Source organism: Hypanus sabinus, chromosome 15 (assembly GCF_030144855.1).
Source record: "Hypanus sabinus isolate sHypSab1 chromosome 15, sHypSab1.hap1, whole genome shotgun sequence".
NCBI lineage: Eukaryota > Metazoa > Chordata > Chondrichthyes > Myliobatiformes > Dasyatidae > Hypanus > Hypanus sabinus.
This window is the reverse complement of record NC_082720.1, coordinates 13,690,753-13,714,966: the sequence shown is the minus strand read 5'-3', so window position 1 is coordinate 13,714,966 and position 24,214 is coordinate 13,690,753. Positions and strand designations below refer to the sequence as shown.

General features: G+C 42.6%; 1 pseudogene; it reads right to left on the bottom strand.

The window, feature by feature from the left end:
- Window positions 1–9,446: 9,446 nt before the first annotated feature.
- LOC132405731 (basement membrane-specific heparan sulfate proteoglycan core protein-like) overlaps window positions 9,447–24,214 on the bottom strand; it is a 61,109-nt pseudogene continuing 46,341 nt past the window's right edge.

Genomic DNA, 24,214 nt, shown 5'->3' with positions numbered 1-24,214 from the left:
TTACTTGAGATCCTGCCCACTATCATGGTGTCATCTGCAATCCTGTAAATGGAGTTAGGACAGAATTTTGCTATACAGACACGTGTGTACTGGGAGCATAGTAGGTGAAGTGAATTAGATTCCATGCCATTGTCTAGATCAGTGATGCTGAAATGGAGGTGGTCAAATTTGACTAGCAGCTGTCAAATTTAAATCCACCTTCAGCTTATTTTATAAAGTGCAACAATGCAGACATTTATTTGAAGGGGACTAGAATATAAAAACAAGGAAATAATGTTGAAACTTTGTAAGAAGTAGTCAGGCTGCACGTGGAGTATTGTCAACAGTTTTGGGTCCCTTACTTCAGAAAGGATGTCATTATCATTGGAGAGATTCCAGAGGAGGTTCACAGAGATTATTCTAGGAATGAAGGGGTTAACATATGAAGAGTGTTTGGCAGCTTTGAGCCTGTACTCACTGGAAATTAGAAGAATGTGTGGGGATCTCATTAAAGCCGACCGAATGTTGAAAGGACTAGATAGAGTGGATGTGGAGAGGATGTTTCCCATGGTGGTGTTATCCAGTACTAAAGGGCACAGCCTCTGAATTGAGGGGCGACCTTTTTAGAACAGAAGTAAGGAGGAATTTTTTTAGTCAACAAGTTTTGAATCTGTGGAATGTTCTACTACAGACTATGGCAGAGGCCAAGTCCATGGGTATATTCAAAGCAGAAGTTAATAGTTTCCTGTTTGGTCAAAGCATCAAGGGACATGGTGAGAGGGCAGGTGTGTGGAGCTGAATAGGATCCAGGATCAGCCATGTTGAAATGGCAGAGTGGACTTAATGGGCTGAATGACCTAATTCTACTCCTATGTCTTATGGTTTTACTCTCAAGAGTGTGATATTTAGCCAGCATTCTACTAATCAATGCCAAGATTAGCAGAGGCTCCTACTTGGCAACTTAGTAATGCAGCCTTCATTTTAAAACTTCTTTCTTCAGCTTTAGAAAGGATGCAAACCACTGAGTTTCCTCAAAGCTCAGCAGATCCTATCCCCGAAGAGAAATAGACCACCTCCTACAAACAAAGCCACATGTGTGGTACAATATTCTACTGTCTGCACATTCTCTTACATTCCATAACCTCCAGGTGAAGGCAGAGTCACCTTTAATCACCTTTGTTGTTTTGGAGAGCAATCTCCCAAACATTTTCCCTCCTATGGCCATGATTTCCTTGCCTCTCCCTGGAGATGAGTCAGTCTGGGAGAGGTTGAGAGTGTACACTGCATTCTGTTCTGTCCGACTGTGTTCACTACTCCCTCCTTGGATAGTGACAATATGATCCCTAAAATCATTTCCTACTCTTCACAGTGACTGCAAGTTGAGGGTTCTTAGATAAACTAACAAGAGATGGCTCTGAGCGGTGACCCCCACGTGTTTTTCTTTCATGCATGGATTTGTTTTTCTATTGCAGGGGAGAGAAGGGGTTATCTGATGATCTCATTAGTTGTGTTAAACTAATGTATTACTGAAAGCAGAATTGTTGCTTTCTGGACAAACACACTGTTCCCTTTCAGAAAATACTCGTGCTCCTACACACTGTTAGATTATTTCACCACACGTTGGTATGCTGACATTTTTTGTTTGTCTTACAAACAAGTGAAAAGTACATTTCAGCCCCAAGGGCAGGATAACACCACCAGTTGTTAAGGGGAGAGGCTGGGACAATGGCAACTGAACAGAAAGGTCTGCTCTGAGATGTCTGATTTATTGCTGATCTGGGAAACAAAAATTAAATGGCTAAAGCTCTAACATGGGAGATGGAACTCCTAACTGCTCCCCCACATTGTGCGTTGTCTCCAGCTGACTTTCCCTATTGAGTGCCAGCTATTTTTTTTTGGAACTAGCAGCCTTTACTGCACCAACTGGGCAAAAGATCAGAATCTCAAATGAAAAGCAGTATTCTCAGCTGCCATCCAGCTTAAGACAACTGAAATTGATCATTGGATTCCAACATTACAGCTCATTTCCAACAAACTTCCTGGGGGGGGGGGGTGTGGAACTGATGTGAAACTTCTCTGCCTCCAGTGACTACACTCTGGAACCAAGAAGATGTACTGAACTGCAATGGTGGAGCTGCAGTATGCAGATAATGCTTGCTTTCTGCATGCTCAGTGACTGACTTGCTACATATCATTGACCCATTCCCTGTAGTATACAACGAGATTGTCTTTACACTTGACATCCACATGTCTGAGATAGACTGACCCTGCTGCAGCACTTTGCCCTCAGATGATAGAAGTTCATGGACATTTCCCCTTTCTCTGCAGCCATCTCTTGGTGAAAGCAGACATTGGTGGTATCATTCTAAATTGCCTCACTGGTTGATTGAGGAACAGCGTATTAGACGTTAGACTTGCACCAAACTCATAATATACTGGGCAACAGTGATCTCTGCCCTACTCTATGATTCTCAGGCACGGACTACCTGAAACAGGCACCAAACTACATTGGAAAAATGCTACATGCTCTTTCTCTGTCAAGTTCTCAAAATTCACTGGAAAAATATGCAAACTAGTGTCAGCCTCCTCTACGCCAGCAATCCAGCTAGTCTCAGTTGGTTATGTTGGGTATGGCACGTTGATTTACTCATACCAGCATCCTGAAAGCGAATTCCTATTCCACACCTTGCTGTAGGAGGGGTTTTAAACATGGGCAGAGAAAAATGATTCAATGTGCCCAAAGCTCAAAGTCAAAGACAAAGTCAATTTTATTGTCAAGTGCCCAAGAATATGTAAGCACGTGTGAAATGAGAAATCTACCTTCAGAAGCATCATAGGTACATAGCATCATATAAACAGCATTTACAAGTAAATTAAGCATAACTTATACACCATTTTTAAAAGAAGGAACACAATTAGAACAAAGCAAAAAACAAAGTCCATTTTAGTGCAAAGAGATCAATGTGGTCACAGTGTAGCAAAATTATAGTGATTGGGATTTTACCGATTTCTTCAAGAACTGAATAGTTGAGGGGAAGTAGCCATTCTTGCACTTAGTTATGTAGGATAGACTGCTGTTTATTAAATTCAGCTTGGCATTCAATACCATCATTCTCTCAGTACTAGTCAATGACCCTCAAAACATGGGCCTCTGTACCTCCATTTGCACTTGATCCTTGAGTTATCAGCAGACTACAACAATGCAGATCAGTATTAAAACATCTCTTCCTCACTGATAATCAACACAGGCACACCTTAAGGATGTGCGTTTAGTCCACTTCCCTATTCTCTCTAGACCACTGCTCTAGACTCATGACTATATGCTAGGCACATCTCAAACACCATCTATAAATCCATCAATGACACCACTGTTGTTGGCAGAATCTTAGATGGCAACAGTTTGGAGTACAGGAGTGAGATAGATCAGCTGGTAGAGTGGTATTGCAGTAACATCTTCACATTCAGTATTAGCAAATTGATTGTGGACTTCAGGACGGGGAAGTCAGGAGACTGCACACCAGTCCTTATTAACAGGTCACAGGTGGAAAGAGTGAATGACTTAAAGCTCCTGGGTATCAACATATCAGAAGGTCTTTTGTGGGCAAACACATTGATGCAATCACAAATAAGGCATCCCAGCAATTCTCCTTGATTAGGAGTTACAGGATATCACCAAAGACTCATGCAAATTTCTATAGATATACAACGAAAATTGCATGCTGACTGGTTGCATCATCACTTGGTATAGGCCTCCAGTGCATTGGATCACAAGGGGATGAAGAAGAATTTCCATCCTCTGAGCATCTTAGCCATGGCCACAGCCCATCCCATCATCAAGGAAATATTCCAGAGCATTGCCTCAAGATGGCAGCATCTGTCATTAAGGACCCCCACGCTCTCACTTTGAAAATTAGAGTGGTGATACCAGAGCCTGAAGATCCACACTCAACATTTTAGAAGCAACACACATACAATATGCTGGTGGAACGCAGCAGGCCAGGCAGTATCTATAAGGAGAAGCGCGGTTGATGTTTCCGGCCGAGACCCTTCGTCAGGACTAACTGAAAGGAAAGATAGTAAGAGATTTGAAAGTAGGAGGGGGAGGGGGAATTGCGAAATGATAGAAGACCAGAGGGGGTGGGATGAAGCTAAGAGTTGGAAAGGTGATTGGCAAAAGTGATACAGAGCTGGAGAAGGGAAAGGATCATTGGATGAGAGGCCTATGAAGAAAGAAAGGGGGAGGGAGAGCACCAGAGGGAGATGGAGAACAGGCAGTGTGATGGGCAGAGAGAGAAAAAAACTAAATATGTCAGGGATAGGTTAAGAAGGGGAGGAGGGGCATTAACAGAAGTTAGAGAAGTCAAAGTTCATGCCATCAAGTTGGAGGCTACCCAGGTGGTATATAAGATGTTGATCCTCCAACCCGTCTCTTGCAAATATGCTACCCCCTTCTCACAATTCCTCCGTCTCCACCGCATCAGCTCTCAGGATGAGGCTTTTCATTCCAGGACTAAGGAGATGTCTTCCTTTTTTAAACAAAGGGGCTTCCTTTCTTCCACCATCAACTCTGCTCTCAAATGCATCTCTCCCATTTCCTGCTCATCTGCCCGCCACCCCACTCAGGATAGGGTTCCCCTTGACCTCACCTACCACCCCAACAGCCTCCAGGTCCAACGTATAATTCTGCGTAACTTCTGCCACCTCCAATGGGATCCCACATATCTTTTCCTCCCCCCCCTTCTGCTTTCCGCAAGGATCGTTCCCTACATATCCCAAGAAAATGTTCTATGCATTCTCTGGTAGTGCTCCACAACTATTTCTGTGCTACATTGATGTCTGCATTGGTGTTGCTTCATGCATCCATGCTGAGCTCGGCAACTTATTCAAATTTGCCTTGAAGTTCCTAACTGTCCTTAAATTCACTTGGTCTATCGCCGACTCCTCTTTCTCCTTTATCGACTTCTCTGTCTCCATCTCTGGAGCCAAATTGTCTACCAATATCTTCTATAATACTACCTACTCCCATGGATACCTCTCTATACTTTTCCCACTCTGTCTCCTGTAAAAATGCCATTCCCTTTTCTCAGTACCTTCACTTCTTCCACATCTGTTCCCAGGATGAGGCTGTCCTTTCCAGGATATCAGAGATGTGCTCCTTCTTCAATGAACAGGCTATCCTATCCTCCATGATTGATGTTGCCCACACCTGCATCTCCTCCATTTCCCAGGCATCCATCCTCACCCTATTTTCCTGCTGCCTTAATGGGGGTTTAGTTCCTCTTCTCCTCTCATACCAACCTATGAGCCTTCGCAACCTGCAACTTCAGCCATCTTCCTCAGGACTCTATCATCAAACACATCTTGACCTGTCATGCCACCATTCTCTGCTCTCCATAGGGATTACTCCCTCCGCATTATCTCCCATCATCCCTCTCCACTAAACTCACTACTGATACTTACCTCTGCAAGTGTTAGAATTGCTGAATCTACCCATACACCTGCATTCAGGGCTCCAAACGGCACTTCCGGGTTCGGCAACATTTCAGCTGTGGAACTTCTGGGGTCGTGTACTGTATCCGGTGCTGCTGATGTGGCCTCCTTCAGATTGGTGAGACTGAGCGTAGATTGCGGGACTGCTTTGTTCAGCACCTTCTCTCTATCTGCAAAAAGCAGGATTTCCTCTTGGGCAATCATTTAAATTCCATCCCCATTCTCATTCCAACATGTCAATCTGTATCCAACTCTACAGCTGCAATGAGGCCATTCTCAGGCTGGAGGAGCAACACCTTGTATTCTGTCTGGGTAGTCTCCAAACTGATGGCATGAACATTTATTTCTCCAACCTCTGCTAATTCTTCCCGTTCCCCCTTTCCTCTTCACCTCCTAATTTCTTTCTTCATCCCCCCCCTTCTCCAGCTACCTGGCTTGTACTCCTTTCCCTCCCCCCACCACCTTCTTATTTTGGCTTCATCCCCCTTCCTTTGCAGTGTTGATGAAGGGGCTCGGCCTGATACATTGACTATTCATTTCCATAGATGCTGCCTGACCTGACGAGTTTCTCTACCATTTTGTGCAGGTAACACTTTCTTGCGATCTCTCTTTAGCACTTTTTATTTATTTTATCTTATAGTAGTTTTTATGTCTTGCACTGCAAAGCAATGAATTTCATAGCATGTCAGTGAATAACAAACCTGATTATAGCTAGTTCATTATTGTCACATATACTGTGATAGAGTAAAAAATGCTTTGATTGTACACCATTCAGGTAGACCTAGGTAGTAAACAGAGAAAAAGAAAGCTGAACATTGTGTCATAGCTACAGAGAAAGTGTGATGCAGGTAGGTAAATAAAGAGAAAGGTCCTCAAAGAGGAAGATTAGGAGATCAAGAGTTCAAAAAAATACTCTCTTATCATGTGAGAGATCTGTATAAGAGTTTGAGCCTGGTGTTAGATGCTTTTAAATTTTTGTATCTTTTGGCTACAGGAGAGTGAGTTTTTTTTTACTTTTGTGTGCTGAAAGCTTTGTTGAGAAGAGCAAAAAATCTATTGACTTCAGGGATCTTCCAGCACCTTAAGGTGGAGAAGGAGGATCTGAGAACCTTAAGGCTTCAGAACAGAAGCACACAGAAACCATCAGACGAGTGATGGAAGGAGCTCACCACCTCACTAACTATCCACCTGCCTGCAACACCAGACACCAGGCTCCATCTGCAGAAGAGTCTCTTCTAAAGAGTTCTCTTTAGTCTACTTCAAACCTCAAATCAGAGTGGAGCAAGTTAACCTTGATTTTCAGTGACTGCCTAAAAAGAAAACATTTCCAAGATACCTAATTGAAGTTTTGGGGAACCTGAAGACGCGATAGCTGCTCTATAAATGTAAATTATTTATCATTTTTTAGCATGAACTGAGTGCTGTCATCCTTCAAACACGTGTGCATTTTGCAAAAGATTGTCCAATAAGACAATTAAATTTAAGTCAAATAACTGGATTTAATTTACATGTAACAGACAAAAAGCCATCTATTTAATAACACTGTGCAGTAATAGACTACAACAAATATGCAACACCTCCCCATTTGTGGGTGGTTTACAAAGAGTCCCAACCCATGGTCAAGGCATCTATTGTTTGAGCTGTGGCAGCTCCTTACCAGATTCTCACAAAAAGACTAAGAAGCCTGACTTTTTGTTTTGTTGAGAGCATCAGTGAAAGGCATATATCAGGGACGCAACAATGGCTTCACTTTGTTTTTCCACTGAGGCATATTTCCTGAAGCAGCCTGAAGATTGAAAGGGAACTCATAGAATTTTTTTTTTAAATCACTTGTGGGAAACAGACCATGAAATGTCTTGGCAATGCAATATAGCCATACATGCACAGTAATAATTCAGTATATTTGTTCATCCACACCCTTGATCTTTCACTTATTAATATTACCTTCAGTGCAGGTAAAGTCTACACAGCTCTTTGGCTCAGTGCCAGGTTTTCAAGAGATAGGTTGGAGGAGGCATTTCTTGGCTTAAGGACTGTAATGGGTCAATAGGCTGCATTTCTTTTTGCAATGCAATACTGTGTAAATATTCAATGGCAAAAAGAAAAATCTTAATAGTATTTGGCTGTTTTTTTTTACAAAAGATGTATTGTAAGTAGATAGAGTACTTCAAAAAGGTTAAACTGAAGCCCAGGGATAAACTGTTGGAAATCTGAGATGAAATTATATTTTCTTTTTCCCTCTCCCCTCAGCATCTGAGTGGAGAGTGGATGAGTTAGGGTTGGAAATTCCCCAAGGATATCTTATGAGAGGACATTTCATTGGTCTCCTGTCAATCCAGTCCTTCTATGAAATTGAAAGGGTAATGTTAATATAACTGGCCAAAGACATATTTTTTCACACATGAATGAATTCCTGAAATTCTCTGAATCCCAGTGAATTTTGAGCTTTTAATCAATCCAGAAGCCACAGTCCAACTGGAATACCCACACATGCATTTTGCTTCTTCAATGCATAGATTGTTCACTAGTACTTTTGATCTATAACTGAATAAGTAGACTCTCCCTGGACTACTGATAGACTGTATTGTTTACATTGATTTGCCTTGAGTTAGAGCCACACTTGTCCTGTCTTAGAGCGGTGTGTCTGTGATATTGGGACTGATGGTGCTAGATTACCAGGATGTTATTTCTGTGTTAGTGTTATATTAGTGTGGAGACATTTTTGTTAGTGCAGGATTAATTCACTTCATGATATAGTGACACATTAACTTCAAGGTGCAAATTCAAAATTCCCCATAGCATACGGGAAGTTTAAATTCATTTAATTAAATAAATCATGAATAAAAAGGCAGTCTGTCAGCACAAAACTTGTGGATTATTATAAAGTTTCATATGATTCATTAAAGTCCTTCAAGGAAGGACATCTGTCCTCTTTAGTTCTGAGTCCCCAAGAATATGATTAACCCTTAAAAGCCTGAAAAACTCTAGATTCAAAGACAATAGATAATAAATGAAGGCCTTAGTGATGTCACACACAACCTGTACATCAATTTGAAGAGCTTGCTGTGTTAGTGCTGCTTAGTGAAGTTAGTGAAGAGAGCGCACCATGTTCATGCTCTACTAATGCTGCTGTTAGTTCTGTGTTAGCTTTGGTGTTTGTTGCTTAAACTGAAGAGAGAGGTTCAATAATTCAATCTTCCATTGTCTGCCTTCTTCTTTCTTTGCCTCACTTTATCTCTTGCTTTGGCTCTTTTTCTCTCACTTTCTTTCCCTATCCCAGTCTATCTTTCTCATTGCTTCTGCGAGCTCTCATACTCTCATCTCTCTCACTCTTTCCTCCCTATATATTTTTCTCTCTTTTTCTCTCCCCATCTGTAGCCCTGATGCTCCATCAGTAACTCACTCTGAGACGTAAAGGGGAGATATCGGCTTTTATTGACTGGAAGAAGGAACCAGCAGTGAGTGACCACCATACTACATCCTGGAGACTGAGAGGCCGGCCCCAGGCCTCGATCGCCTTTATACCGGGGTCTGTGGGAAGAGCCACAGAAGCAGTCAGCAGGGGGCGTGTCCAGACAGGCACACGTAGTTCACCACAAGCCCATATCTTTCTCCCCATCCCTCCCTGTCTCTCTCCCCCTCCCCATCTATCTCTTCCACCATTTCTTTGTCAAAGCTCTACCTTTTTCTCTAGAAATGCCTCTCCAACTTTCCTTCTCACCCAATATCTCACTTACTCCACCTCTCTTTCCTTCTTTCCTGTCTCTCTCTCTTCTCTCCTCTCCTCTCACCAAACCCCTCCCCTCCTCCCTCTCCCACTCCCAACTCCCTATCCCCAACTTCCCTTTTTGTCCATGAGGCTCAGTTGAATTGTAATCCATTCATGGCTCTTATTTTATGATTCTCAATATCAAAACAATCACTAAGCCACAGAAGGCAAACTGCTCTGTCAGAATGTCTTCTCCAAAACCCTCACAGACAATTTCCATACTGACTAGTCCCTTTGCTACCAAGCACCTGTATCCTGGGAATTAAGCACCAAAACTGGGAATGCCATTGACCTCAGAAGCTCAAGAACAATGCCTGACAAAGGCCATAGGATCAGGGCTATAAAAACAGCTTTATTTGAGTCACTGCTGGATCAGAAGGAATTCTTGAATAGAGAAACTGTACAGAATATCAAAATATCACATAGAGAATATCTTGAGATAGAGTATGACTAAAAGAGTTCTGTTTCATTTCTGAAGATGTATTCCTCCTATGATAAAACTATTTGTTGGAATCTTTTGGTGTTTGGGGCAAATTATTAGACATTAAGGAATGAAAGGATATGGAGTTAGTGGAGCAAAGTGGTACTGAGTTTATAGATCAGTCAATCTCATTGAATGTCAGACCCGACCTAGCTGAATGGCCAACACCGCTTCTCTTCTTCGTGTTCTAATGTTCATATTTTATTGCTAATTGTCTTGTAGGTTGTCAGTCTTAATGCAGGCATATACGGTGCTTTCTTCTCCAACAACTCCTGGCTTCTTTCTATTGGTCTTAAACATTGCCATATTTTCATACACGTCACTATCAGAAGATGGCGTCACCTGCTAAGAGAATGACGAAATTAATCAGAAAGCAATGTATTACAATTTAAGGTGAAATGCTGACTAAAGATGCCCTTTCTTCAGTTCATCTGCTGTTGGAACATTGTACCACACCTTCAGATTCAACTATACCACTCTTGTCCTGACTGGCCTCCCCTGATTGATTTACTGTGAATTTAAGATCATAAGATATAGGAGCAGTATTCGGCCATTTGGCCAATCAAGACTGCTCCACCAATTCATCATGGCTGATCCATTTTCCTCTCAGACCAAACCTCCTGAGTTACCCCCGTATGCCTTCATACCCTACCAATCAACAATCTATCAAGCTCTGCCTTAAAAACACTTTAACACTTGGCCTTCACAGCTGCCTGTGGCAACGAATTCCACAGATTCACCACTCTCAGGTTAAAGTAATTCCTCCTTATCTCAGTTCTCAAAGGGTGCCTTCTCTACTTTGAGGCTGTGTCCTCTGGTCTTAAACATTTCCACCATAGGAAACATCTTTTCCACTCCCATCAATTACTCCGCTCTCTTCATCTGACTCACGATGCCTCCATCCACACCCAGTAGCATCATTAGCTCCAACTGGTGCTGAGCTTCAGCTTTTAAATTGCTACCTTTATGGCCAGGTTGAGTCATGACTTATTCCTTCCTATCTCTATAAAGGTTTATAGCCCTACAAACTTCTAAGAAATCCCTTCCTGACTTGCTTCATTTGCCTTACCCCTTCCTTCACCTTGGCATTTAGGTTAGTGATAGAATTCTGGAATCCAGCCTCTCTGTCTCCCAGCTTTAACCTGCTTTGCTTCCTTCTTATTGCCCATATATCTGGTCTGATTTTGCTCACCTATTGAAGAGATTACATCAAATAAGATAAAGCCCAGCTTCATTTACCTCCCTTTTTTTTCCTAGATCCTGACAATCAAGGTGGAATTTTGATGTGTTGGTTTGTCTCTCAGGAAGACAATGAAGAACACCAACAACGGCAGCTCTTGTGTCTGCAGTAAGGGACACTTATCCACAGGCTTGGAAGCCTGGGCTATTTTTGACAACATGGATGAAACATAATATGAAGCAAAATTACCAAACACCATCTGGCTTCAAGTTCAGACACAAAGAGCTCATACCACCAAATGGGCAAGATTCTTACTTTCAGAAGTGACTTGATTTTTGAATATATGGTTAATTTATACTTTTGTTGTATTTTTATTATATATACAAAATGCAGATAAAATATATCTGAGCACTTGTACACCATTCCCTCCCCTGCAGGACAAGATGCCCACATTTCTGAAAAATTTCATGGAAAATTCAAAATCCCAAAGAAAGAGATGCATTCAGTGACTTTGGCCAAAATGAATTAATACAACATACACAAAATGCTGGAGGGACTCAATAGGTCAGTAGCATCTACGGATATGAATATGGGTATAGTTGATGTTTTGGGCCAAGACTTTTCTTCAGGATTGGAAATGAAGGGGAGGGGGATGCCAAAATAAAAAGGTGGTGGGAGGGGAAGGATGATAACTGGAAGGTGAATCCAGGTGGGTAGGAAAGATAAAGGGCTGGAGAGGAAGGAATCTGATAGGAGAGGAGAGTGGATCATAGGAGAAAGGAAGGAGGCAAGGCACCGGGGAAGTGATAGGCAGATGAGAAGAGGTAAGGGGTCAGAGAGGGGAAGATAAGAAAAGGGGAGATGGGGTGAAGGAGATTTTTTAACTAGAAGGAGAAACTGATATTCATGCTGTCAGGTTAAAAAGTACCCAGATGGAATATGAGGTGTTGCTCCATCACCCTGTGGGTGGCCTCAACATGTCAGAATAGGAATGGGAATTGGAATTAAAATGGTTGGCCACCAGGAAGTCCTGCTTGTGGCATATGGTGCAGAGGTGCTGAAGAAATAGTCTCCAGTTTACAACGGGTCTCACCAATGTAGAGGAGGCCACATCAGGAGCATCAGATGCAGTATACAGTCCCAGCAAACTTGCAGGTGAAGTGTTGCCTCACCTGGAAGGACTGCCTGCAGCCCGGAATGGAGGTTAGTGAGGAGGTGAATGGAATTGGCAGATGTAGCATTTTGTCCACTTGTAGGCATAAGTGCCGGGAGGGAGATTAATCGGGACAGATGAAGGGACAAGGGAATCATAGAGGGAATGATCCCTGTGGAAAGTGGAGAAGGTGGGGGGATATTGCGGAACTACAGATAAGTTTGATGGTAGGATCACCTTGGAGATGGTGAAAGTTGTGGAGAATAATGTGTTTTCGATGCAGAGGCTTGTGGAGTGGTAGGTTAGGACAAGAGGAACTCATATCACTGCTAAGGTGGCAGGAGTATGGGGTGAGTGCCAATGTATAGGAAGTGGAGGAGATGTGGGTGAGGGTAGCATCAATGGTGGAGGAAGAGAAACACTGTTCTTTGAAAAGGAGGACTTCGCTGATGTTCAGGAATGGAAAGCTGCATCCTGGGAACAGATGTGGCAGAGGCGGAGGAACTGAGAAAAGGGAATGGCATTTTTGAGGAGACGGGGTGAGAAAATGTACAGTTAAGATAACCGTGTGAATTGGTAGGTTTATAAAAGATGTTGATCAACAGTTTGTCTCCAGATATGGAGTCAGAGACATTGAGAAAGGGGAGGGATGTGTCAGAAATATACCAAGTGAATTTAAGTGCAGGGTAGAAGTTAGAGGCAAAGTTGATGAAATTTACAAGCTCAGCATGGGTGCATGAAGCAGCACCAATGCAGTCATCAATAAGGAAGAAATTTTGGGGAAGTCTTGGAACATAGCCTATCCACTTAGCCAACGAAGATGCAGGCATAGCTGGTGCCCATGGCTACCGCTTGAGTCTGGACAACGAGGGAGGAGCCGAAGTCAACACTGTTAAAGACAAGGACCAGTTCTGTCAGATGGAGGAGGGTGTTGGTAGAGTGGAGCTCGTTAGTTGTTTTATTGAGAAAGAAGGGTAGAGCTTTCAGGCTTTCTTGATGGGGGACAGAAGTGTATAAGGACTGGGCATGAATGGTGTGAAATGAGATGGAAAAGGCCAGGGAATTGAAAGTAATCGAAGAGTTCAGGAGCATGAGAAGTGTTGTGTTTGTTAGGTTGGAAGAGATGAACCAAGTGGGATAGAATGGAGTTGAAGTATGAGGACACGAGTTTAATGGGTCAAAAGCAGACAGAGACAATAGGTCTACCTGGAGAGTCAGGTTTGTAGACCTGGTGTAGGAGGCAGAAGCAAGCAGTGCGGGTTAAGGGGAGCGTATGTTTGGTGGCAGTGGATGGGAGTTCTCTAGAGTCAATGAGGTCAGTGTTGGTGTTGAGGCCAGTTTTCTGATAGCCTGGAGTGGAGTCCTCTTCAAGGGGTAGGTATGAGGAGGTGTCTGAGAGTTGCTGGCTAGCCTCAGCAAGGTAGAGGTCTGTCCACCACACTACAACTGTACTTCCTTTGTCTGCGGGTTTGATGGCAAAGTTGGGATTTGCAGAGAGAGTGGAGAGAAGTGCGTTGAGAGGGAATGAAGTTTGAGGAGAAAGGAGTGCTGAAATCAATATGGTTGATATCCAGTCAGCTATTTGAGATGAAAAGAACCAGAGCAGAGGAGGTTTGGAGATGGGAGAAGGGGTCTGAAGTACATGATAGGGAAACCTTCCCAACGAAGAGGGCTAGGAGACAGAGGTGACAGAAGAAGAGCTCAAGGGAAGGTCGGAGGGAATAGTGAAGACATGGTGAGGAGTAGAGCTGGGGTCAGAAGGAGGAAGAGAGTTGGTGGTGCCAGATGGAAGAGGAGGGTTGGGGTGTTCAGTGAAGTGGGGTGAGTTAGAGATGGAGGCTCCAAAGAGCAAAGGATGGTGGAATCTGAGAGACCTGGAGTTGGAGAGTGATGGTGGGGGAAGGGGATCCTGGGGACCCAGCAGCAGCAAGTAACGTCTCATCCTGGAACTGCTGACTGTTGAGGTCCAGGTTGGAACTGGAGATAGAGGCCACACAATTTGCAGTCTGGAGACATCCAGATCATCGGAACCGTCACTGGTCGTGGTGGAACCTGGGGTCTCGGTATGTTCGCGTTGTTGAAACCAGGGTTGGTGATAATTGTATTACCAACTTGGAAGCGTCCAGAGCCATTGGAGCTGGGATTGCAAGAGGCAACAGGGACAGTTGTCTGCTGGCATCTAGGGCCATCAGAATTGGAGTTGGAGGTGGTGAGATCTGCGGTCTGGAGATGGGTGAACTTCCGAACCGGGGTCCCCAACCTTTCTTATCCCACACCCCATCCTTACTGGACCCAAGAAGGCAAAGAACCAGCAGTTCAAGGCATGGATCTGGTGGAGGATAAAATGTTGGAGAGGTCCATAACATATGGAGGAGTGGGAGGCCAGGAACTGTGGCCAAGTCTAAGGCAGGGCTACCAGGTATCTCCACATAGGATTCGGAGAGAAGCCATGGAAGAAGTTATCAATTGAATGCAAAATGAATTAGCATCACCTCTATAATCAAAAGGTATATACTTAAAATGTGATCAATAGTTCTTAAGAAATTACTTCTGTTTTAAAAACCTAACAAATAATAAAATATCAGAAATAAAGAAGGAAGGGAAAGTAACAGAAATGTGATGTAGGGTTTCTTTTAAGAGCATTTAGGATAAGTCTTCAGGGCCTGATTGAATATACCACAGGTTATTGAGAGAGGCAAGAAATGAGATTACTGGGTCCTCTCTAGGCACAGGTGAGGTCCCAGAGGACTGGTAAGTAGCTACATATGTCAGTGGTAGGAAGGTTACTGGAGAGAATTGTTAGGGATAGGATTTATGAACATTTGAAAAACTGGCCTAATTAGGCCATCGTGGCTTTGTGCGGGACAAGTTGCGATGATGATTGATGAAAGTAGAGCTGTGGATGTTGTCTACATGGATTTTAGTAAAGTGTTTGACAAGGTCCCTCATGGGAGGCTCATCCAGAAGGTTAAGATGCATGGGCTGTTTGGATTCAGAACTGGCTTGACCGTAGAAGACAGAGGTGGCACATTAAATTAGTAATCAAATAGCCAACTAAGCTAATCACTTCTGCCTACACAATGTCCATATCCTTCCATTCCCCTCACATTCATGTACTTAGCTAAATTTCTCTTAAAAATCCCTAATATATTGGCCTCTATCACAATCCCAGGCAGCATATTCCAGACTGCCACCATTCTCTGTAAAAAATCTTGCCCCTCACATCTCCTTTGAATTTGTCTCCTCTCACCTTAAATGCATGTGCTCTGGCTTTAGACATTTTAACCTGGGGAAAAGATACCATCTGTCCACTTTACCTATGCCTCTCATAATACCTCTGTCAGATCTCCCCTCAGACTCTGCCACATCAGAGAAAATGACCCAGGTTTGACCAATGCCTTATTATAGCATATGCCTTCTAATCTAGACAGTATCCTGGTAAACCTCTTCTGTACCTCCACAGCCTCAATGTCAGAAACCAGAACTTCATGCAATATTCCAGATGTGGCCTAACTAGAGCTACATAAAGCTGCAAAATAAATTCCTGACTTTTGAACTCAGTGCCTTGACAAATAAAGGCAAGCATGCTACATGCCTTCTTAACCACCTTATCAACTTAGACAGCCACTTTCAGGGAGTTATTGTAGCTATTGAGCTAATATAAGTTGTTCAGCAGACACTGTAGCCAATGTTCCTGTTCCTGTGCTGTAGTGTTCTATGCGAAGGACTATGTCATAATTTCACACGCTAACAGCACTCAGGAATTGAAATACACTAAAATTTTGCACATGACATCAGATTGAAACTGTGAAGAACTAGAAAAGAATGGAAGATGTTGCAAACAAATACAGATTTCAAATAACACACACAAAATGCTGGGAGAACGCAGCAGGCCAGGCAGCATCTATAGGAAGAAGTACAGTCGACGTTTTGGGCCGAGACCCTTCATCAGGACTAACTGAAAGAAGAGATAGTAAGAGATTTGAAAGTGGGTGAGGGAGGGGAAATTTTGACATAAGTGAATTATTCATCTGAAAAGTATAAATCTGAATGTGATAGAGATGTCCAGAATTGTGGATACAAATAATTAAATGTAACAAAGTTGACAAATGAAACCATAAAATGCAATAAAAAGTGCCACCACGTTTCAAATGTAATGCAATACAGTCTAATCCAGAACTTTGGAGGGAAAATATATAGAGCACTAAGCACTATTACTGTTCATGTGATACAAAAGTAGATGCATAAAAAAATATTTTAAAGATGAAACCAGTTTTCAATGATAAGAAAATTTTAAAAAATCCATATGGATGACCTCAAGGAAAGATTTAATAAAGAAGCTGCCCAGAAGAAGCTCTCAGCTATGCTGAAGTCCATATTTTGCAATGATATATTTGAGACGGCCATTACAAAAATCAATGAGGAATTCAAGAGAATTTATTTTTCCTTGATTGGTCAAGATATTTTATCCACCACCACATCAAGCATTTGAAGCAAGTGTCATGGATACTTATAAGATAACAACATAAATCAGAGAGTCTGGAATAAAAGGAGATGATGACGGCTTGAGGTGGAGAGAGCCCATAGCCTTATGTCCTATAGTAGACTTGACAGCCTCAATGGTTTGGCTCTAGTGAGGTATTCCTTGAGATACATGGAAAGGAAGTTACCTGCGCATCACCAATTTCGGCTTGTTCTGTGTTGGGTCTTGCTGCTTTTCTGCCCTTATCTTTATAGACAAATTGTAGGGAAGCATAGTGCAAGGAATTTCCAGAGCTTTTCCTAGAAAATTTCCATTTCCTTTCCCCTCTTTTCGACGTAAACAAGGTGTCGTACACACTGCTGATGACAGAATTACTTGTTGGTGTGATCTGCAAATGAGACAAGGTCAAAATTTTAAAGCACTCATGCAGTTTTCAAAGCAAGGTTCTGTATTTTTCTGAGAGGGTCTTGCCACACACAGCTACCATCTGTTTTCTCTATTCTCCTCAAACTTTCCATCTCTATGCCCCTGTTGGTTCTGAAGACAGCAGGAAGCTAATGGCAGCAACATGACCTCAATCAATGTAATGATGTGACACAGAGAGTTAAGAGACAAACCCTTTCCATGAAACTCTGGAAACCTTTGACAACCAAACAAACCCTTCTCCATTTTTCTCAACTGTCAAAGGCTTGTATAGTCTTCATTGTCATTAAAATGGACAATTACCAGAGCTTTTAAGCTATTAAGCAATTGAAAAAAATAGGAAATAAAATTAGCATAAAACATGCCAACTTAACTAAAACATTAAAAACACAAATAATTAAAAAGTTTATTTTATCCATTTTTTCCGTATAACCCTACACTTACTATTCAGTATGAATAGGTTCAGGAAATTTGTGGCATGTAGCCTGATGAACAGTCCAACAAAGGATTTCCCCATTGGGAGACGTAACTGGCATTGTGGGATATAAATTCAGGACTCTGGACTGCTGGTGGAGTCCTCTAGGTTACCAACCTGGTTATTTGATTAACCACCACACCCACCTTTGACAAGGTACCTTGCCTACTCTGGAAGGTTAGATTGCATAGGACCCAGGGTGATATAGCAGATCGAATTCATATTTGGCTCAGAGGTAGGAAGCAGAGAGTGATGGTTGAGGGTTGTTTCTCAGACTGGACGCCTGTATCTAGCAGTGTGCTACAAAGGACGGTGGTCTAATTTTTATATGTATATGTGGTGTGTTGTTTCTAATTTTTATACATGGCTTGGATGTGAGTGTTTAAAGCATAATAATTTTGTGGCTGGTACTAGAATAGGTGGTATTGTAGAAAGTGTGGAAGGTTATGGAGAAATAAACAAGGATCTTGATTAACTAGTTAAGTGGTCTGAGGACTAGCAAATCACTTTCAATCCAGGTAAATGGACATTGGGATATAAAACCAGGGTAGAATGAGAGGACCCAGGGGAGTATTATGGAAGGGAGGAACATAAAAGCTAAACTCATAGTTTGCCAGAAGTTGCATCATAGTTAGATAGGGTGGTGAAGAAGTTATTTGATATGCTGGCCTTCATCTTTCAGAACAATGAATATAGAAATTGGGGAGTTATGTTGCAGCTATATAAGACATTGGTACTTGGAGTACACAGTACAGATTTTGTCATCCTGTTATATGAAAGAAGTTATTAAACTGGAAAGGGTGCAAAAGAAATTTACCAGGATGTTGCCTGGACTTGGGGCTCTGAGTCAGAAGGAGAGATTGTGTAGCTTTATTCCCTGGATTGTAGAAGATTGAGGGGTGATTTGATAGAGGTATATAAGACAATGAGGGACAAAGACAGGGTGAAAGCACATAGTATTTTTTACCCCAGAGAGGGAATGCTAAAAACTGGAGGGCATAGTTTAAGATCAGAGATGAGACATCTAAGAAGGCCATCAGGTACAGCTTCTTCACATAAAGTGCCGAGTGTCAGACGCCCTGAGCCAATAGGCTGGTCCTGGACTTATTTCCACTTGGCATGATTAACTTATCATTATTTAATTATTTATGGTTTTATATTGCTATATTTCTTCACTATTCTTGGTTGGTGTGGCTGTAATGAAACCCAATTTCCCTCAGGATCAATAAAGTATGTCTTGATTGTCTGTCTGTCTGTATTTGGAATAATCTGCCAGGAATATTGTAGTGGGTGAGGCATGCACATTAGTAACAGTTAAAAGCCAATTAGATCAGTACATGGATAGAAGAGGTGTAGAGGGCTATGGGCCAAATGGAGGCAGATGGACAAACTCACTAGACAACACAGTCAGCATAAATGAGTTGAGCCAAAGAGCCTGTTTACATGATGTATGACTATGATTTTATGATACTTGTTCAGCACAGTATAGCAATCCCACTTGTCTTACTCTCACTCTGCTAATTCCCTGGATCCCTTCATCTCACTCTCTTGCTCACATATGCATCAACTCCTTTTAGATTCTTTTTACTATTAACCTACACAGAAGCCATCGTTGGGATGTGGTTGAAGATCCACACAATCACACAAAGAATGCACAGATAGCACATGAGGCCAGGACTGAACACAGGGCCCTAGACCTGCGAGGAGGCAACTCTATCTGCTGTCTTTATTCGATGGAAAGGATTAAAGTTCCAGCTTTTGAATCAGGTGACGGTACTGTTTAAACAGGAACGAAGGCTGTTGGGAAGATCAAATACAAGTGGGCTCCTCATGATACATTCTACAGAGAATTAAATGCGACATAACTTTCATTACTGGATTCATTGTTCTGAATGATGAAGGCCAACATGTCAAATACCTTCTTCACCGCCCTAACTCTGAGGTTCCTCTCTTCCATAATACTCCCCAGGGCCCTACCATTCTATAAACCCTCCCCTGGTTTTATATCCCAATGTGCATTTACCTGGATCTGAAAGCCATTTGCTAGTCAGTTTAGCCCATCTCCCGCAAGAACGTATTTTGTCAGAGCAACAACAACTTCACTAACCTCTGTCAGATCCTGCATCTCTGTTTGGATGACGGGTTGAGAATCAGATTCCATGTTTTTACCTGGGGATGAAAACAGAGGAAGATCTGTAAGCCATAGCAAACTGCAGTACTTTAATTTTTTGACTGAAAGTCAAGGGGTCAAGTCTCATGCCAGGGATGTGAGCACAAGTTTGAGGTGGTAACTCCAATGCTTAGTAAGAAGGCTCTGAGGTCACTGGGTGTAGTTATCAGATACAGCTTAAATCAAAACTCTGTATGATGTCTCAGTGAAGCAAATGGTTCCATGGAAGTGAATTTCTCCCTAGTCTCCTGCACACTTATTCCACAGCCAACACTGAAATGATCTGACCTTGAATAATTAATTAAATCTTGCTTTGCATAATTGTTTGTCTTGCATTGTAATGACAACATTTTAAAATTAGAGTAAAACTCTGATAATTCATTTGGAATTTCCAGTTGTTTGGCATCTGGCTCACTAGGTGATGTTGGACTCTATCCCCTCCCACTCACTGGTATACTGTTCTCTCTTTTTTTTTATCCAGTTGGTTGGTACAATTATTATCCTAACCTTGCAGCTAATACAACACATTTTGCCACATAATATAACTCTATATAATCTTAATGTTCCTGGGGAGTTAACAGACTACATAAAGGGAGAGAGAGTTTAAAAGAAGCGAGTGGGGACAGTCACACATTTTGCAATCAACAATTCTGAAGGAGACTTTGGATTGTTTATAATTAGATGGTTGGCAAGAAGCAATGTAAAGAAGTTAGGTTTATATGGAGTGGCCATTGTGTGCATGGGCCTGTGTTGGAGTGGGAAGTTGACACTTTGGCTCATTGAGGCTGGAGTGAGAAGAGGCAGAGGCAGTAGGTAGATTTTTTTTGTTATTTAGTTATCTTGTTACACGTTTAGAGCAGTGGGAATGCCGGACAGGATGCTGCAATGCTTCTCCTGAGGGACGTGGGAAGGCAGTGAGACGTCCAGTGTCCCTGATTACACCTGCAAGAAGTGCGTTCAGCTTCAGTTTCTAACAAACCTGCATGAGTCACAGCTGGAACTGAATGAACTCTGCATCATTCGGGGGTAGAGGGGTTGATAGCCAGGACATACAGGGAGGTAATTACATCCAAGGTACAGGGCACAGGAAACTGAGTGACCCCTCAGGGGGCAGAAAGAGGATAGGCACACATTGCAGAGTAGTCCTGTGGCTATTTCCCTCAACCAGAGGTATACTGTTTTGGAGGGGGAATGACCTAGCAGAGGAAAGCCACAGCAGTCAGATGTCTGACACTAAATCTGGCTCTGTGGCTCAGAAGGAAAGGGGGAAGAGAGCCAAGCTAGAACGATAGGGGATTCATTAGGTAGAGGAAGGGAAAGGAGGTTCAGTGGACAAGAATGACATTTTCAGATAGTTTGTTACTTCCCCTGTGACAGGACCCCCAAGGTTGTGATCTCAGGATTGCTGCATGTGCCATATGCTAGTTAGGCCATAAATAGGAAGATCATACAATTTTACACATGCATGAGGGAGAACTTTATATCTTTTGATCATTGGACTCCCTTCCACAAAAGTTGGTACCTTTACAGAAAGGACTGTTTGCACCTATGCAGGAAGGGGACCAATACCTTGGCGGGAAGGTTTGCTAGTGCTGTTTAAACTAGAATTGCAGGGCATTGGGAACCAGAGCGCTAGAGTAGATTGTGGAGTGGTTGTAGAGAAAGATATTCTTAAGGTTAGGAATCAAAAGGTTGAGCATGGTGGGAATAATGTCCTGAGCTGCATACATTTCAATGCAAAGAGTACTGCAGGAAAGGTGGATGACTTAGGGCATGGATCACAATGTGGAGTTATGACGTTGTAGCCATTAGTGAGACTTGGTTGCAGGAGGAATGTACTAGGGTTCTGTTGTTTTAGGCATGATAGAGCAGAAGGGCTTAAAGTGGGACAGGTGGAATTACTAGTCAGGGAAAATATCCTGGCAGTGCTCATTCAGGGCAGAATGGAGAGCTCATCTAGTGAGGCTTGATGGGTAGAACTGAGGAATAAGAAAGGTATGACCATAATGATAGGACTATACTATAGATAACACAACAGCCTGCAGAATTTAGAAAAGCAGATTTGTAGAGGGATCATAGACTGTTGCAAGAAGCTTTGAACTTTGAAATATAAGGTTGTGAGAGTAGGTGATGTTAACTTTCCACATATTGACAGACACTCCTATACTATAAAAGAGCTCAATGGGAAAGAGTTTGACAAATGTGTTTTCAGGAAAGTTTCCTTCATCATTACATAGAAGTCCCAACTAGACAGGGTGCAATTCTAGAACTCCCATTAAGGAAAAAGACAGGGCAGGTGACAAAAGTTTGTGTAGGAGAATGCTTTGCAACTAATGATCACAACGATATTAATTTCAAGAAAATCTTGGAAAAGGATAGATCTGGTCCTTGGATCTAAATTGGAGAAAGGCCAATTTTCATGGTATCAGAAAGAACCTAACAAGTGTAGTTTGGGACAGGTTGTTTTCTGGCAAAGGTGTACTGGATAAGTGGGGAGCCTTCAACAGTGCAACTTTGAGAGTACAAATATTGTGTTCCTGTAAGAATAAAAGGCAAGGGTAACAGTTTTAGGGAACCTTTGTTTGCAAGAGATATTGATACCCTGGTCAAGAAAAAGAAGGAGGTACAGAGCAGGCAGGTATAGGCAGGCAGGAACAAATGAGGTACTCAGGGTGCATAAGAAATGCAAGAGAGCACTTAAGAAATAAATGAGGAGGGGTAAAAGAAGACATGAGGTTGCTCAAGCACATAGATGAAGGAGAATCCTAAGGGCTTCTACAGAGATATTAACAGCAAAAGGATAGCAAGGGACAAAATTGTCCTCTGGAAACCAGAGAATACTTGTAGACAATTGCTTCTCTGACTGGAGGCCTGTGACTAGTCGTGTGCCTCAGGGATTGATGCTGAGTCCATTATTATTTGTCATCTATTTCAATGATCAGGATGATAATGTGGAAAACTGGATCAGCGAATCTGCAGATGACACCAAGACTGAGGATATAGTGGATAGTGATGAAGACTTTCAAAACTTGCAGCGAGGTCTGGACCAGCTGATCTAGGATTAGTCCCATCAAGGTGTGAGAAAGAAATACCTGGAGAAAAAGATAAATTGTAGTGGAATAAATGAACTAAAATTGAATTAGATAGATTAGCGCACCAAGATCTGAGTTGATAAGAAAGAAGGAGGTGAATGGACAGCAACAGAGAAAGGTGAATGGATAACTCTTTCGTGGAACAAGTATAGACCTGATAGACTCATTGGCTTCCTCCTGTGGTGAATTATTTCAATAATTAGCAAATGGTAGCAGGGAACTTACCTCTGAACAAATCTTTCTTTTGTGTCCAGAGCCAAATGGCAAAGAGAAGTGTAGCGATAATGGCTCCTGCAATGACTGTTGCTAAGATGGCACCTGCATCAGCCAATGAAACAGACTTTAATATTTGTTACCATAATACTGCAGAAAATCTGCTGTTGCATTTGCTTCTCTTCCTCACTGAATGTTAAGTGATTCAGTAAATTTGTGTTCACATTGAATTCATAAACAGTAATAGGACTTTAGGTTCAAACTATGCATGTTGCTACTTCTCCTCCATATAAGCAACTGTCTTTAACTCTACTGAAGCTGCCTTCTCCCTCTCACTAATTGCATATCCTTTCTGCTCCCCATTCCTACCTTGCTGAATGTAGACTGCTCTTAATTCTATCCCCTACATTATTGCATATATTGAATGAGTATTCCAAAGGGAGGATAAAGCAACCATGGCTGATAAGGAAAGTCCAGGGGTGTATAAAAGGAAAGAGACAGCATATATATGCTGGAGGAACTCAGCAGGTTGGAAAGCATCAATGGAAAAAAATAAACACTCGCTGTTTCTGTCTGAGACTGTCATGGTCTGGTCCGTGAAGTTCAAGTTCTGGTTCATGGTCCGGTCCGGGTCTTCCAGCTGTCGCTCATTTCAGTTGGAGTTAATCATAAGCACCTGATGCTTGTCTTAGGGCTGGGAATATAAGAGGCCCTGGAATCGAGTGCGGGTGCTGGGTCATCTTGTCAGTATCTTGTCCTTGCCTCTGTGGGGTAAGCCGGGCCATCTTTGCTGTTACCCTGAGGCTGGACTGTTCCCTTCCCTTCCCCTTCCCTTCTTTCTGTAGCCCACCTGCTACCCTCTTGCCTGGAGCTCCGCCTGTGTCCTCGCCTATTCTCGCTGTCAAGTTCTATCGCTGAAGCAAGACCAGAGCCTTGCTGTGTCCAGATAAGGAATTGTCTTTCGTTGTTTGGAACTATCTCTTTGTGTCCTCGGCTTCGTTAGATAGGTCCAGCTGTTTGCCGGTACCTTGAGTTGGAACTGTTTCTCTGTCCATGCCTTCGCTAGATAGGTCCGGCTGTTTGCTGCTACCTAGTGTTGGGAACTGTCTCGTCGTATTCAGCTTTCTGTGTATGAGTCCCAGCCCTGCGTCCTGTTTCCAAGGAGGGGTCCCGGCTCTGTGTTCCGCGTTCCCGTCTCCCAAGACCAAGGCTCTGTGTTCTGCGTTCCCATCTCCCAAAACCAAGGCTCTGTGCTCTGCATTCCTGTCTCCCAAGGCCAAGGCTCTGTGTTCCGCGTTCCTGTCCC